This window comes from Protopterus annectens, chromosome 13.part0 (assembly GCF_019279795.1).
Source record: "Protopterus annectens isolate FY-2018-M chromosome 13.part0, PAN1.0, whole genome shotgun sequence".
In the NCBI taxonomy this organism is placed as follows: Eukaryota; Metazoa; Chordata; order Ceratodontiformes; family Protopteridae; genus Protopterus; species Protopterus annectens.
This window is the reverse complement of record NC_056747.1, coordinates 716,086,860-716,102,877: the sequence shown is the minus strand read 5'-3', so window position 1 is coordinate 716,102,877 and position 16,018 is coordinate 716,086,860. Positions and strand designations below refer to the sequence as shown.

The 16,018-nt window shown below is 44.8% G+C and overlaps 1 protein-coding gene across 1 annotated transcript in view; it reads right to left on the bottom strand.

Annotated features, from left to right (window-relative positions):
- Window positions 1–16,018, bottom strand: part of SUPT6H (SPT6 homolog, histone chaperone and transcription elongation factor) — a 2,620,423-nt gene that overhangs the window by 1,580,097 nt on the left and 1,024,308 nt on the right. The gene's annotated exons all lie outside the window — the stretch shown is intronic.

Here is a 16,018-nt window from a genome sequence, read left to right as displayed (position 1 = left end):
AGACCATTGCTAAGAGAAACACAGTCTCTGACATAATCATTGTGAAGCCTGCAATGGTTACAGAGGAGCACTACTTGCTGGGCAGTTTACTCCAGTCAGTACTTTAGGAGGGACCCCATTCTAAATATCTTTGGATAGGGTTCACCTTGACTGGGAGGGTGGAAAAGGAAGCCAGCAAGTAGGTGTGTTTGAGGATATCCCTGCAGATGTCCTGATAGGGAATGATTTAGATAATGCAGTACCATGTGTTTATGCAGTTACATGCAGTCAGGCTTGGAGGCAAGTATGTGGGTCTGGTAGCCTGGGGAGACCAAGAGACAGATCGAAAAATTTGCAGCCAGGACTAGTGAGGTGGTTACTTCAGGGAAGGAGCTACTCTGTAGCAGTGAGACTGAAGGTAAGCCACAGCTGCTTCTGGGTACTGATGTTCCCTTTGATAGAGTGACTGCAAGGGTAGAGGTGAATAGTAGTACCCAGGCTGACAGTGAGGCACCACTCTCAGAGGATACCAGACTTCAGGTGGAACGAGAGTTGGAAAGGGTTACAAAGAGTGAGTTGAGACCGGCTCAGCTCTCAGACCCTAAATTACAAGGCCTGAGGCAGGTAGCTAGTGAGGCACCAGATTTTCAAGGGAAGAGGGAATCTGTATACTGGGACAATGGGTTACTATACAGAGTGTGGACCACTGAGAGAGGGCTAGAGAGTGAGAGAATACAGTAGTCGGTAGTGCCTAGAGCCTACCGTCTGGCACTTCTGGCCATGGCCCATGATATTCCCTTTGCAGGTCATATGGGCATAAAATGTAGAGAGAGTCATATTATGCAGAACCTTTACTTGCCTGGGATTTCCAGAGATGTAGCAGGGTACTGCAAGACCTATCGGTAGTGCCAAAAGGTGGGCAAGGCAGGAGGACAAGGTGAAAGCTCCTTTGATGCCTTTTGCCAGTGACTAAAGAGCCATTTCAGAGGGTAGCTATGGATATTTTGGGGCCTCTGAGTACCCCAAATTTCACAGGGGGAAAAAAGTACATTCCCAGTGGTAGTAGTTTATACTGCAAGATACCCTGAGGCAGTGGCTTTGTCCTCCATTGAGGTGGAAAAAATGGCAAATGCTTTGTTAGAGATTTTCAGCATGGTTGGTTTCTCAAAAGAAATACTGATGGACAGAGGTGCCAATTTCATGTCAGGCCTGCTGGCTTGTCTGTAAAAGTACTGTGGGGTGAATCACATGAAGACCACGCCCTACCATCCCCAGACTAATGGTCTTGTTGACATGTTAAACTCTACACTCAAGTCCATGCTACAGGCATTTGCAGACCAGTTTAAGAGGGAGTGGGACAATTATTTGCCCCAACTGTTTGCTTACAGACAGGTTCCCCAGGAATCCAAAAGTTTTTCACCCTCTGAGTTGCTGTATGGGCACAAGGTGAGAGGGCCTCTAGACTTAATTCAAAATGAGTGGGAGGCTGAATATGAATCTCACAAGGAGTCTGCTGAGGCATATGTCCTAAACCTCAGGACAAGGCTCAGGGAACTCATGGGCTTGGCCTAGGAGAACCTGGCAGAAGCCCAGCAGCAGAAAAGGTCTAGTATGACAGGAATGCTTAAGCTAGAGAGTATGCTGTAGGGCAGCAGGTAATGGTTCTCACTCCTGTCAGACACTACAAGCAGCCTGGAAGTTATCCTACAAGGTGGTAAGGATGGTCAGTGATGTTAACTACATGATGGAACTGCTAGGTAGGAAGCAGGAGCACAAATTGTACCATGTTAACATGATGAGACCTTATGTTAGAGAGGTCATTGTGCTGAGTATTTGCAATGGATTGCAGGGGGAGTCAGAGATCTGGTGACTTATCCCCTCAATGAGGCTCAGACTGACACCTCATTGGAAGGGGCAGCAATGTCCCAGCAGCTATCTCTAGCTAGGGTCAAGAAATCCTAGCAGTGTTACAGAAGTTTGGAGACATGTTCACTGGTAAACCAGGGTGCACCCACCTGGTGCAACACCAGGTGGATACAGGACCCCAAAGGCCTATTAGAAAGGTCCCTTATAGGGTACCTGAGAGAGTCAAACAGACTCTGAGGGAGGGGATACAAGAAATGTTAGAATTAGGGGTAATTCAAGAGTCCAACAGTCCCTGGGCCTCACCAGTGGTGCTGGTGCCAAAGAAGGATAGCAGCACCGGGTTCTGTGTGGACTACAGGAAATTAAATAGTCACACAGAGTTAGATGCTTATCCGATGCCTAGGACAAATTAAGCCCTAGAGCAACTGGGTGGGGCTAAGTATCTTACCACCACTGATCTTACCAAGGGTTACTGGCAGGTGCCCTTGATTCCCAGTGCTAGAGAGAAAATGTACAGTTGTGTGTACTCTTACCATAAATGTAGATGTTAGAGTGTATTCACTTGTTGCAGTCATTACATTTGGGTAATCCTGCTGGCAGGTTGCCCTCAGTCGGCCTGAATTCCAAAGTCTTGGGTACTGCATCAGCTGTTGTCGCCTCTTCCCTGACGTCAGGTCAGCAGGGCTATAAAAGATGCAGCCAACACGATTTTCTTCAGTTTTTCTTGCCCCAGATGTCAGGTGCCCTCTGAAGGGTAGCCAAAGTTTTGTAAATATATATATATATATATATATATATATATATATATATATATATGTAAATATAAAACATACATGCACCAATATAAACTTTACCTTCATCTACAAGCAAATACACCACATAGGTTGTATAGATCAGAGAAGGAAAGATAAGTTCCAGCAGAAATAAGGGGGATAGTGGGTGGGTAACCTGGACTGCAACAGTGAATACACTCGAACATCTACATTTATGTAAGTGTACACAACTGTACTATGTTCTTCGTGTTTCACTGTTGCAGTCATTACATTTGGGTACAGTCCCAAAGCTATGGTTGGGAGGCTGGAGCCAAACAGCATTAGGAGCGGCTATGAGGCTCTGCAGAACTGCAGTGGCAAAGCCTGCCCTGGATTTAGAGTAAAGTGGCAGATGACAATGCTTTGTAAAGGTGTGCACTGAACTCCAAGTAGCAGCCTCTAAAATGACTTTAGTTGGTGATACCCTGAGAAAGGCTGCTGAAGTGGCTGCAGCTCTGGTTGAATGTGGCCTAATGCCCTTAGGCACTGGCTTGCCATGTTGTGAATAGCAGAAATGAATGCAGTGGCCTATCCACTTTGAAATAGTCTGCTTGGAGATAGCCTTTCCTTGTGATCCTGCAGCATATGCCACTAGTAATTGCTCTGTCTTCCTGAAAACTTTAGTTTTGTCCAAATAGAATCTAAGCTGTCTGTTTACGTCCAAAGAATGCAGAATTCTCGCCCCCTTATTCTGTGGATTTGGATAAAAAGTTAGCAAATTAATAGTTTGGTTAAGGGCCACACTGGACACCACCTTAGCCATAAATGTTGGGTTTGTCCTCAGAGACCCTGTCTGGATAAAAAATGATAAAAGGCTCCACAGCCATGAGTGCCTGTAGCTCTGACACTCGTCTTGCAGAAGTTATTGCTAGGAGCAGAGCTGTTTTCCAAGATAAAAACTTTATATCAGCAGTAGCAGCTTGGTAAGTCAATGCTGTGTCCCACAAAGCCATAGCTAGTCTGCAAAGGGGGTAAGAATGTGTGCCCCCCTGCTTGCTTATATACCACATGACCGTGGTGTTGTCTGTCTTTATCAGTAATTGTCCCGGATGAAATAGGTCCTTGAAGGCTGTCAGGGCATTTTGAACAGCCAGCATCTCTTTTTGATTGATATGTAGATGCATTTGGTTTGTGGACCAGGTGCCCTGAATGCATCTTCCTGCCACGTGAGCCCCCCAGGCATAATCTGATGCACCCATTGTTAGGTTCTGCTTGGCTGGAGGTAATGTGAAAGGATGTCCCTTGTTTTGGTGACAAGCCTTCGCCCACAATCGAAACTCCTGTTACAGGCAGGGAATGAGAGTAATCATTGTTTCCAGGCTGTGGCAATGTTGAGTCCAGACACTTTTTGGGTACCATTGAAGTTTCTTCATATGCAGTCTTGCATATGGAAATAGTACGATGCAGGATGCCATGAAGCCCAAAGCCTGCAGAAATTTTCTTGCAGATAACTGGGCCTTTGTTGCCAATGTTTTGAAATAGGTAGCCAGTTGCCTTTGTTTGTCTGGGGTGAGATCAGCCATCTGGGCAGCTGTATTTAAGCTTGCACCCAGGAATATTATCTCTTGAGAGGGTACTAGTTTTGATTTCTTTTCGTTGACTATGTACCCTAGGCATGTTAAAAGTCTTTTCACAAACGCCAGATGCTGTAGTAGAATGTCCTAGTTCTCTGCTTGAATTAGGCAGTCGTCCAAGTAAGGATATATTTGTATTCCTCTTTGTCTGCAGAAAGCAATTACTGGTGCCAGGCACTCTGTAAAGACCCTGCGCACAGTAGATAAGCCAAAGGGCAGTGCAGAGAATTGGTAATGAATTGAGCCAGCCTTGAATCTGAGGTAACGTCTGCATGATTGCCTGATTGGGACATGCAGGTATTTCTCTTTTAGGTCTAAAGTCATGAGCCAAGCCTTTTTGCCCAGCATGGGCAGAAGCTGCTGCAAGGTAAACATTTTGAATTTTGGTATATCCAGGAATGTGTTTAGAATAGATAGGACCAGTATTGGTCTTCCAGCTTTGTCCTTTCTGGGTACCAAGAAAGTACAGTTTTGTACCTACCATAAATGTAGATGTTCGAGGATCCACATTGCTGCAGTCCTTACTATTGGGTAGTCCGCTGTCCAGTCGGCCCGAATACCAGAGTATAAGGCTGACGTCGGTCAGGGCGCATTAGACTGACGTCAGTACGTCAGGGTACTAATGCGCATGATCGACGTCATATCCTCAGTCTTTTCTTGCCCCAGATGTCAGAAGACCCTAAAAAGACAAGGCCCAAAATACCTGCACCAAACATATGTACAATATATACAAAAAGATATATACAAAAATACCAGCATATAACCTCACCTACACAACCACCCCTAAACACAGAGGGGAAGGAGGGAGGGTAAATTGGACTGCAGCAATGTGGATCCTCGAACATCTACATTTATGGTAGGTACAAAACTGTACTATGTTCTTCGTTCCACATTGCTGCAGTCCTTACTATTGGGTAGAATCCCAAAGCAGAGGTAAGGGAGGCTGGCAAATCATAAAGAAGTAGGAGCTGACAACAAGCCTTGCAAAACAGCTGTGGCAAAACCAGCCCTAGACTTAGAGTAGATAGGAAGGTGATAATGCTTAGAGAAAGTATGCACTGAACTCCAAGTAGCTGCCTCCAAAATATCCTTAGTTGCCACCCCCCTTAGAAATGCTGTTGAAGTGGCAGTAGCCCTAGTGGAATGAGGCCTAATCCCAGCTGGAATCTCCTTGCCATGATGGGAATAACAAAATGCAATGCAAAACCCAATCCACCTAGAAATAGTTTGTTTTGACACAGGCTTGCCCTCGAACTCAAAGCAAAAGAAACAAACAACTGCTGAGACTGCCTGAAATCCTTAGTCCTGCTTAAATAATAACGCAATTGCCTGTGTACATCTAAAGTGTGCAAAATCTTTTCCCCTTTATTTTGGGGGTCTGCATAAAAAGTAGGCAAATGAATAGTTTGGTTTAAAGCCACACTAGAAACCACCTTAGGCATAAAGGAAGGATTAGTGCGTAATGATACCCTATCCTTATGGAAAATCAAAAGGGCTCAACTGCCATAAGGGCCTGCAACTCAGACACCCTTCTTGCAGAAGTAATAGCCAACAGAAAAGCAGTCTTCCATGACAAGTATTTCAATTCAGCAGTAGCCGCAGGCTCAAAAGGTTGTAGAGTAAGTTTTTCCAACACAAAATTGAGATCCCAAGCAGGAGTAGGAGCTCTACGTGGGGGTCTTATATTCTTTGCCCCTCTAAGAAACTGCTTGAACAAAGGATGCGAAAACAATGGTGGGTCACAATCATAGTGAGCTGAAATTGCTGCAGCATGAATCTTAATGGAAGAGAAGGACAAACCTTTGTCCAATAACTCAGTAAGATATTGAAGAGCCACACTCAAATTAGGCTCAGAAATCTCCAAAATCTTTGCTGTACTCCAAAATAAAAATCTCTTCCATTTTTCTGCGTACACTTTCCTTGTACTAGGTCTTCTAGCTTCCATAATCACATTTAAAACTTGTTGAGGAAGTTGAGACCTGCTGTGTTTCAACACAGAATATGCCAGGCTGTTAGATGAAGAGAGTGAAGCTTGACATTGAGCAGATGACCGTCCTTCTGAGATAACAGATGAGGAATCAGAGGTAAAGGCCATGGAGGCTTCCTTACCAGACTCCTTAGTAGTGGGTACCAGTGTTGCCGAGGCCAATCTGGAGCTATCAAAATCATCCTTGGCCTGTCTTGTCTGACTTTTAATAGTACCTTTGGAAGAAGAGGCAGAGGTGGAAAGGCATACACATGAAGGTTTTTCCAACTGAAAGACAGAGCATCCACTTTCCAAGCTGTGTGATGAAACCCCTTGGTGCAATACTTTGGCAGCTGGTGGTTTAGTGGAGAAGCGAACAGATCTATGTCTGGAGTTCCCCATGACACTGTCAATTTCTGAAATACATGAAGATCCAGTTTCCACTCGTGGGGATCCATGATTTGTCTGCTTAACACATCTGCTAAGGAGTTCTGTGCTCGGCAGAAACCTTGCCTGAAGAGTTAGTTGCAAGCTTAGCGCAGTCTCCCATAAAATCATTGCTTGCCTGCATAGAGGATAAGAATGTGTTCCCCGTTGCTTGTTGATGTACCACATGACAGTTGTGTTGTCTGTTAGAATCAACACCTGCCCTGGAAGAAGTAACTCCTTGAAAGCCATTAATGCAAACTGGACTGCTAACATCTCCTTCATGTTGATATGTAGATGCTGTAGTCTGGCAGGCCACTTGTCTTGTATCCACTTTCCATTCAGATGAGCTCCCCAAGCAATGTCCGAGGCATCTGTCGTTAAAATCTGACTCGCCTCTGGCGGGTCACAGAGAGTCCCTTGTTTAGGTGACATTCCTGAGCCCACCACAAAAATTCTTTTTGAAGGCAAGGTATTATTTGAATGACAGTGTCCAAATCCTGGCAGTGCTGTGTCCATACATTTTGAGATACCATTGTAGCTTCCTCATATGCAGTTTGGCATTGGGAAGCACCAGAATACAAGATGCCATGAACCCTAATGCTTGAAGGACTGTCCTTGCAGTCAGCACGGACTGATGAGATAGTTGATGGAAGTAAAGTGATAGACTCTTTTGTTTGTCCGGGGTTAAAAAGGCCATCTGGGCTGCTGTATTCAGTCTCACACCCAGAAAGCACATGTCTTGAGAGGGTACTAGACTGGACTTTATTTCGTTCACAGAATACCCTAGGCATCTTAGCACTGCTATAACATATTCCAGATGCTGTAGAAGGTCTTCCTTGTCTTGAGCCAGAATCAGGCAGTCGTCCAAGTAAGGATAGATTTGAATTCCTTTTAGCCTGAAGTAAGCTATCACTGGAGCCAGAACCTTTGTGAATACTCTGGGCGCAGTAGATAAGCCAAAGGGCAATGCAGAGAACTGATAATGAGAATTTCCAGCTCGAAAACGCAGATACTTCCTGCAACTGAGTCTTATAGGCACATGAAGGTAAGCTTCCTTGAGATCTAAAGTTACCATCCAGTGATCTTTGCCCAGCAGAGGTAAAAGCTGTTGTAACGTCAACATCTTGAACTTGGGAATGTCCAGATAAGTGTTGAGGATAGACAAATCCAAAATTGGTCTCCACGTGTTCCCCTTCTTTGGTACTAGGAACAGGCGAGAATAAAATCCTAGGCCCCTTTCTGATACAGGGACTGGCTGAATGGCCCCTATTTGGAGTAACTGAGAAATTTGCTTGTGAGCCTCTTTCCTTTGTGGAGGAGGAACGTCTGGCATGCCTTTGAAAGGGGGCAATGTATGGAAATAAAACCTGTAACCGTGGTGAATGATATCCAACACCCATCTGTCTTGAGTAATTAAATCCCAATGTTCCTTGAAAAGAGACAGTCTTCCTCCCAAAGGAGCTGCCAGACGAGAATCTACTGGCAGCTGAAAAGGCAGGTCATCGGGTCTGTTTACGAAAGGACTGACCCCTGCCCTCACCAGAAGGCTGAGCAGGTGAACTACCAGTCCTAGGCCTAAAAGAACCTTGAGCTCTGCCCCTACCACGTCTAGACCTACCCCTAGACTGGGAATCATAAGCAGGAAATGTCCATCCCTTAGTAGGCCAATTTCTACTAAACTTCAGTGGCTGCACCTGCAAAAAATCTTTAACAGTTTGCATAGACTTAGCTTTGTCCTCCATTTTCTTTAAAACTGCTTCCACAGGCGAACCAAACAACACATCCGACTGTAAAGGAGCATCCAAAATCCTTGTCTTAACATGCTCAGCTAAATTCTGATCCCTCAACCAGGCATGCCTGCGAAGAACAGAACTAGTGGCAGCCACCCTCGAGGAGGCCTGTACAGCATCAAAACCACATTGCAAGGAATGCTTACCCACTTGCTCAGACACATGAACTAAATCCAGCAACTCTTTACACTCAATACCTTCCGCCAAAGCATCCACCTTAGATTTCAGTTGTGAAAGGAGATAATTGTGATATTTAAGCATGTGAAACTGACAATTCAACGCCCTCATGGCTAAAGTGGAAGAAGTATACACTTTCTTTCCCCATCTATCCAAAGCCCTTGCCTCTTTATCAGTGGGAACAGGGTTTTTAACCACAGAGGCCTTAACACCTTTAGGTCCCTGAGAAACAGTTTCGGGTCTGCCCTAGGACTCTTAAAAAGATACTTATGAGCTTCAGGCACCCTATAGTACCTATCAGGTTTAACAGGAGCAGGAGGCAAAGAATCAGGGTTCAGGGAAGCCTCTGCAAAAACATCTTCCACCACATTCAACACAGGAGGTATAGCTAAGGGCCTATGCTGGGGCAAAAACAAGAATTCCCTAAGCCTTTTCCTGGAATCAGAGTAATCCTGACCTTCCCATTTAAAGTGCTCCCTCATGGAATGCAGAGTCTCTGAAAATGAGAAATCCTCAGGAGGAGAAGCTGTAGGAGTGGAATCATCCACATCCGAATCAGAATAAGGAGGATACTCCTGCAAATCTTCCGCAGAAGACTCAGAAGCCTCTGAACACTGTTCAAAACTATCAAACTCGGTTCCACCCTAGGCCTCTTATCAGGAGGGGCATAGAACCTCTAATCATAGTAATCAAATCTTCTGCCATTTTAAGCATATGTTTCTTAGGCACAGAACCTGAAATGCTAGGAGAAGCCCCCACAGAAGCTGAACTTGGCCTACCTCTCAAAGAAGTTTTGGCAACAGAAGGAGAGGCTCTAACTACCTTGGGAAGAGAGGGAAGAACAGTTACCTGAGAAGCCCCTCAGCCTGGCCTACCTCCTGAGAAGGCACATCCTGTAACAGTAAAGTCTCTGCCTGAGACTCCAAAGAAACTCCTGGCAAAACCTCTGGCTCCACTGAGCCTTCTAAAGAACCGACGTCCGGGACTGCCGGTTCATCAACCCTAGGCTTCGCTGTTTTGTCCTTACGCTTCTTGGACGAAGCGTCGGAGCATCCGACGGCATTTTATAATTGCAACGCTTCCCAAACACTAACCTGGCACAGTCTAACCGTCTCTTAATAGTGCGCTTGTTAAACCTAGCACAAGAGCGGCATCCAACAACGTCGTGCTCAGGCCCTAAACAAGGTATACACCAGGTATGGTAATCCCTATGAGGTATCTGTTTCCCACAAGAAATACAGTTATTCACTTTTTCTGACATCCGGTTAAATACTGAGGCAAGAAAAAACCAAAATGTTCCCCAACGGGGTACTTAGCCAACTCTGATTCGGTCTGAAACTCCGGCTTCGGAAATATTTCAGAACGCCAACCTGCACTCGCAAAACTGCTTCTGCATCGGACCATGCGGCAAAAAAGACTGAGGATATGACGTCGGTCATGCGCATTAGTACCCTGACGTACTGACGTCAGTCTAATGCGCCCTGACCGACGTCAGCCTTATACTCTGGTATTCGGGCCGACTGGACAGCGGACTACCCAATAGTAAGGACTGCAGCAATGTGGAACGAAGAACATCAGTCTTGAGTAAAATTCTTGTCCCTGCTCTTGCTGTGGTACTTGTTGAATAGCCCCCATGTCCATGAGGGATGAGACTTGTTTTTGTGCCTCTGCCCATTGATTTTTTTGTCAGATCTGGCCAACCATTTGACTTTGGCAGCGTATGGAAGTGAAACTTGTAGCCTTGTGACATTATGTTTAGAACCCACTTGTCCTGGGTTATAATGTGCCAATTTTAAGAAAAAAGTGCTAATTTTCCCCCTAAGGGTGCTGCCAGGAGATAAGTGCTTGGTGCAGGCAGGGGGAAGTCAATGGGACTGTTTCCTGTATTGTTGTGATTTGTCTTCTCCAATTTTGTAGGTAGAAGCATCCCATTGCTTTGACCTGTACCTTGCGCCTGGGATCTGCATCTAGGGCATCTGGATCTGCCCCTTTGAGGTCTGTCTGACACTGGAAAGGACCAATTCTTTGTAGGCCAGTGTCTACTAAACCTAGGTGGCTGTACTTGTAAAAAATCTTTGACAGTTTGCATAGATTTAGCTTTGTCCTCCATTTTCTTTAACACCTCTTCTGCCTTAACACCAAACAAAGTATCATGCTGTAAAGGTGCATCTAATAATTTAACTTTGACATGATCAGGCAGACTTTGTTCCTTTAACCAAGCATGCCTCCTAATTACAGAACCTGTAACTGCGGCCCCGCAGGATGCCTCCAGAGAATCAAAACCACATTGCAAAGTATGCTTTCCAACTTGTTCAGCTACATGCAATAAATCCTGCATTTCCTTGTTTTCTGCACATTCAGAGTTTAACATTTTTTGTTTAAGCAATGTCATGACATGTTGCTGATATTTGAGCATATGAAACTGATGGTTTAAGGCCCTTACAGCCAAGGTAGTAGATGTGTAAACCTTTTTACCCCATCTATCCAGTGCCCTAGAATCTCTGTCAGTGGGGGTAGGGTTTTTTGCAGCGGAAGCCTTAACGCCCTTGGGACCCTGTGAAATAGTCTCTGGGTCTGCAGTAGGATTTTTGAAAAGGAATTTATGAGAGTCTGGAACCCTGTAATATCTGTCAGGCTTAACAGGAGCTGGAGGTAAGGAGTCAGGGGTCAGACTAGACTCTGAAAACACATCTACAATGTCTAACACAGGTGGAATGGCTAGAGGCCTGTGTTGAGGTAGTAAACGGAAGTCCCTGAGCCTCTTTTTAGATTCTGAAAAATCTTGGCTCTCCCAGTGGAAATGCTCCCTCGTGGTATGCAAGATTTCCCCAAAAGAATAGTCCTCAGGAGGAGAAGCTGAAGGAATAGATTCTTCAGCATCAGAATCCTCATGGGGGGGGGGGGGAGTGAATATTCCTGATCAGAAGAGGAATCAGAAGAAATAGAAACCTGATCTGCAGATTCATAGTCTGCCTCTTGCCTAGGCCTCTTATCAGGAGGGGGTTGGGAACCCCTGATCAAGGTAATCAAATCTTCAGCTATTTTGAGCATCTGTTTTTTGGGCATGGAGTCCTGTCCATGTGGCTCTCAAGTTTGTTTCTTTGTCTTTGAAGGTGCTTTAGTCTTTGCCTTTGAAGTTGGTTTAATGTATAGATATTTACGTCTGAATACATACTCAGAAGCCGGTGCCTGCTCAGCAGCTCTGGACCAATCTGGGGGAATAGTGTCCGAAGCTCCAATACCTTGAGTTTCCAGTAGCATAACCAACTCCACGTGGGAGTCGGTATCGGCCTGCGACTCTAAAGTAGTGGGTATCAGGGGCTGCAAAAGCGCCTCACTGAGAACCGGTGACTGTCTTAAGAGAAGCTTTGTCGTCGGTTTTGGGCCTCGGTTGTCTATCCTTTTCTTTTTCTTTGCGTTTTTTGTGAACTCTGGTAGTCGGATGGCTATCCGATGACAATTTATAATTAAATCTGCGCCCAAAATAGTTTAATGCAAAATCATACCGACGCTTAATAGTGCGCTGGTTAAATCTAGCACAAAATCGACAACTTGAACCGTCATGGTCAGGGCCTAGGCAAGATACAGTAAGAATGAAAGTCCTTATGAGGTATTTGCTTTCCACAAGAAATGCAATTAACTTTTTCTGACATCGGTCTGGAGCAAGAAAAAAGTTTCCCCAACGGGGTACTTAGTTTTAATGAAGACTTCGGATCAGAAACTCGAACACGAAAATCTCAGGAGTTGGCCGACCGGCACTTGCGAACTGCTTCTGCTTCGGGCACTGCTCGGCAAGAAAGACTGAAGAAAATGGCATCGGCTGCATCTTTTATACCCCTGACGACCTGACGTCAGGGAAGAGGCAACAGCTACCGACGCAGGACCCAAGACTTTGGAATTCAGGCCGACTCTGGGCAACCTGCCAGCAGGATTACCCCAAATGTAATGACTGCAACAGTGAAACATGAAGAACATCAGCTTTTGTGACTCTTTTTGGCTTGTATGAATTCAAAAAGACACCCTTTGGGATGAAAAATGCCCCAGTGACTTTCCAGAGGCTGGAAGATCATATCCTAGCAGGAGCAGGAAGGTTTGCCTTTCTTACCTAGATGATATTGCCATCTACAGCCATTCCTGGCAACAGCACCTTTAGCACGTCAGGGAGTTCCTGGGCAGACTACACAGGGCAGGGATGACAATTACATCCAGCAAAAGTCAGGTAGGTATGGCAGAGTTCTCCTACCTGGGACACAGAGTCGGGCATGGTAAGATCTGGCCAGACCCTGCCAAAGTGGAAGCCATTCAGGCATGGCCTGCACCTGCTACCAAAAAGCAGATGATGGAATTCTTAGGGACAGCAGGGTATTACAGAAAGTTTGTCCCCAGTTATAGTACCACAGCTGCTCCCCTTACAGACCTGATAAGGGAAAACTGTCCAGATAAGGTAGTGTGGGCCACAGCATGTGAGCAGGCATTCCAGAAGCTTAAAGAAGCTTTGGGAGGGACCCCCTGTGTTAGGCAGTCCAGATTACAGCAAATAATTTATTGTGCAGATGGATGCTTCGAACCATGGGGTGGAGGTTACACTTCGCCAGATTTCTTCAGAGGGAGAAGAGCACCCAGTGGTTTAATCTCAGTCGTAGACTGCAACCCAGTGAGGAATGTTATGTAGCTGTAGAAAAGGAATGTAAAGCCATAGTGTGGGCATTGCAGAAACTTCAGCCTCATCTGTATAGAAGGAAATTCACTGTAGTTACAGATCACAATCCCCTAACATGGTTACATTGAGCTAGACAGCAAAATGCCAAGTTGCTAAGATGGAGCCTAGGGTTGCAAGCATATATACCAGTGCAGCACTGCAGTGGGATTAGCAATGTCAACGTAGATGGGCTCTCAAGATGTGGAATGGGGTAAGGTATACCCAGATAGACTCAACCCTCTCAAGCAACGTTTCTCAAGGGTCACTTGAAAAATTAGCTTGAGTTCTATGGGGGGAAGAAATGCAAAGGTTGCCAGCCTAGCTATATAAAACTTTGTAAATAATTCTATGTCATTGTAAATAGTAAAATGACCCACAGGCTTGTTTCAGAAATGTAAAGAAAACTGTGGTATGTTTTGAACTTCAAAAAATGTAACCACAGTACACCCTGCTGGAAGAAAGCAATTACGCAAAGGATTTTATGACTGTGTTTGATCTCAAGCTAGGAGACAGGATGTCTGGGCTAGGAAATCCTTTCTATTGTTCTAAGACAAAGAAAATTAATAGGTTTTACATGTAAAGTGTATTTTATTGCTGTGACTTTCTGGCAAGTGTAGATTACAAAAAGAAATGTTAAAATTCTGAGTTCTGTGAGCCTGGAAAACTTAAGCAGAAGTGTCAAGAATGATGCAATCTGAAATGACTCGGCATAATGTGTATTATCAATTTAAGGGCTATCTCAGAAAGTAAGAACAGCATCTTGTATTCTGTTCTGAAGCTGACAACAACTCACCAGCACTTTGTCTTGTAAATGGAATTTAGAACTTAGTTTTATAGGAATATAGCCAGATTAGTCTAGCTGTTTTCTATATTTATGTGAGACTATCCTACAACATATTTTGAAGTATTTCCATGTGATCTCTGAACTCTTCACTATAACTGTGTTGAATCAAAGAGTATTGCCTTGTGTTTTGTTTATTATTAAATATTTTTAAACCTTTCAACTGTGGCTGTTTTGTGTACAGATAATTTAAGCTTTTAGGAGTATGTGCATGTATTTGGTGACACTGTATGGGCCACTTCTAAATAGCCTTCAAGTCTTAGTCAAACCTACCAACTGGATAACAACATTGCACAGTAGAACTGGACACCCTTTAGTAAGGGTCTTTATAGTAGCTGATAAGGGTGGTTGTTGGCAGTCAGTACTACCTTATACTCTGGGCAGAAGGGGACATAGTTAGAGAACCTGTGCCAGACTTCCCCCAGGAGTGTCTGTGTGCTTGTATATAATTCATATCTCAAAGGGTGTGTGTGTGTGTGTGTGTGTGTGTGTGTGTGTGTGTGTGTGTGTGTGTGTGTGTGTGTGTGTGTGTGTGTGTCAGCTATTTGGGCAAGGACATGAAGCACTGGTTAGACAGAGGGTGCTGGAGCTTTTGGCATGACCACTCGGCTGAGATCTGTACCCTATAGCTGTGTCAGTGGGGAGTCTTACTGGGGATCTGGAGAGAGAGGGAGAAACCAGCCCCAGACTGGCTGTGATCTCTGTGTGCTCTTAAGGGAAATTGCAATTTATTGTGTGTGTACTTACTATCCTCCCAATGTGGACGCTCCTCACTGGTGTTAGTGATGAGGATTGAGGCTCCTTGATTACTGGGCCAGTGCACGGGCGTCACAGTCATCTGGGATTTATGAGATATAATGTAAGTAGTCATGGCCAGCCTGCATATGGGATAAGAGTCACCCCTTACTTGTTTATGTACCACATTACAGCACTTGTCGGTCTTTATTTGCAAAATCCCTCATTTCAAAACATGCTTGAAGGACCCAGTGCCTGAAAAAGTGCCAACATCTTTACATTACATGCTTCTATCCTGGAAATGCATCCCCAACTCCTTGGAACTTTAGGCCTCCTGACTGTGACCTGATGGTTAGGTGTGAAATGCCCAAGGGTTATGGTTCAGGTGTAGGGTTCTTTTCTAAAGGGCAGTCCTTGGCTCTGTCTAATGTGGAGGGAACAAAATGCCACATCTTTGGAAACAGAGTAGCACAGGAATCATCACCTCCATGGATTGTGAATGCTGGCTCCAGGTGCTTAAGTACAACTACAATTTTCTTGTTGCGTGCACCCTTGCCAGGGACATAAAACTAAGAAATGCATATGCCATGAATTCGAATTCCTCAAATTTTTTGGTTGTTACCCACCACCTCATGTCAGCTGGTGAAAACACTTGTTGACAGCATACACCCCCATCTAGTGGGAGATGGACCTTCTGATTTCTGGAATCCACTAAAAAACAAGGAACACCCCTCTTGTAAGGGTTGGAGACCTGACACAGGATACTGCAGGAAAATCTTACATGTACAAAGCAGCAAATGCTGAAATTCAGAGCCCTCTCTAACAGCCACTGGAATAGCACCCCAAAATGCTATTCATCCAGGCAGGATTAAATCTGAAGGCTTTTAGCTCTGCAATAAGCAATTAGTGGAGTGACTAGCTTTGTAAAAAAATACATGTAGCAGTCAATCCAAACAGTAATGAGAGGAACAAAAGATGTCCTCCACCTCAAATTTGAGAAAACGCATGTGACCCTACCAAAATAGTAAATGAAAGGCAGTCATCACCATACTATCAGGGCTTCAGGGTACAGGAATGATAACAGGATTTGCAATGCCTGCATTTTTAGTTTGAGACAGTTGCAGTAGGTACTTCACCATCACAGGTCAGG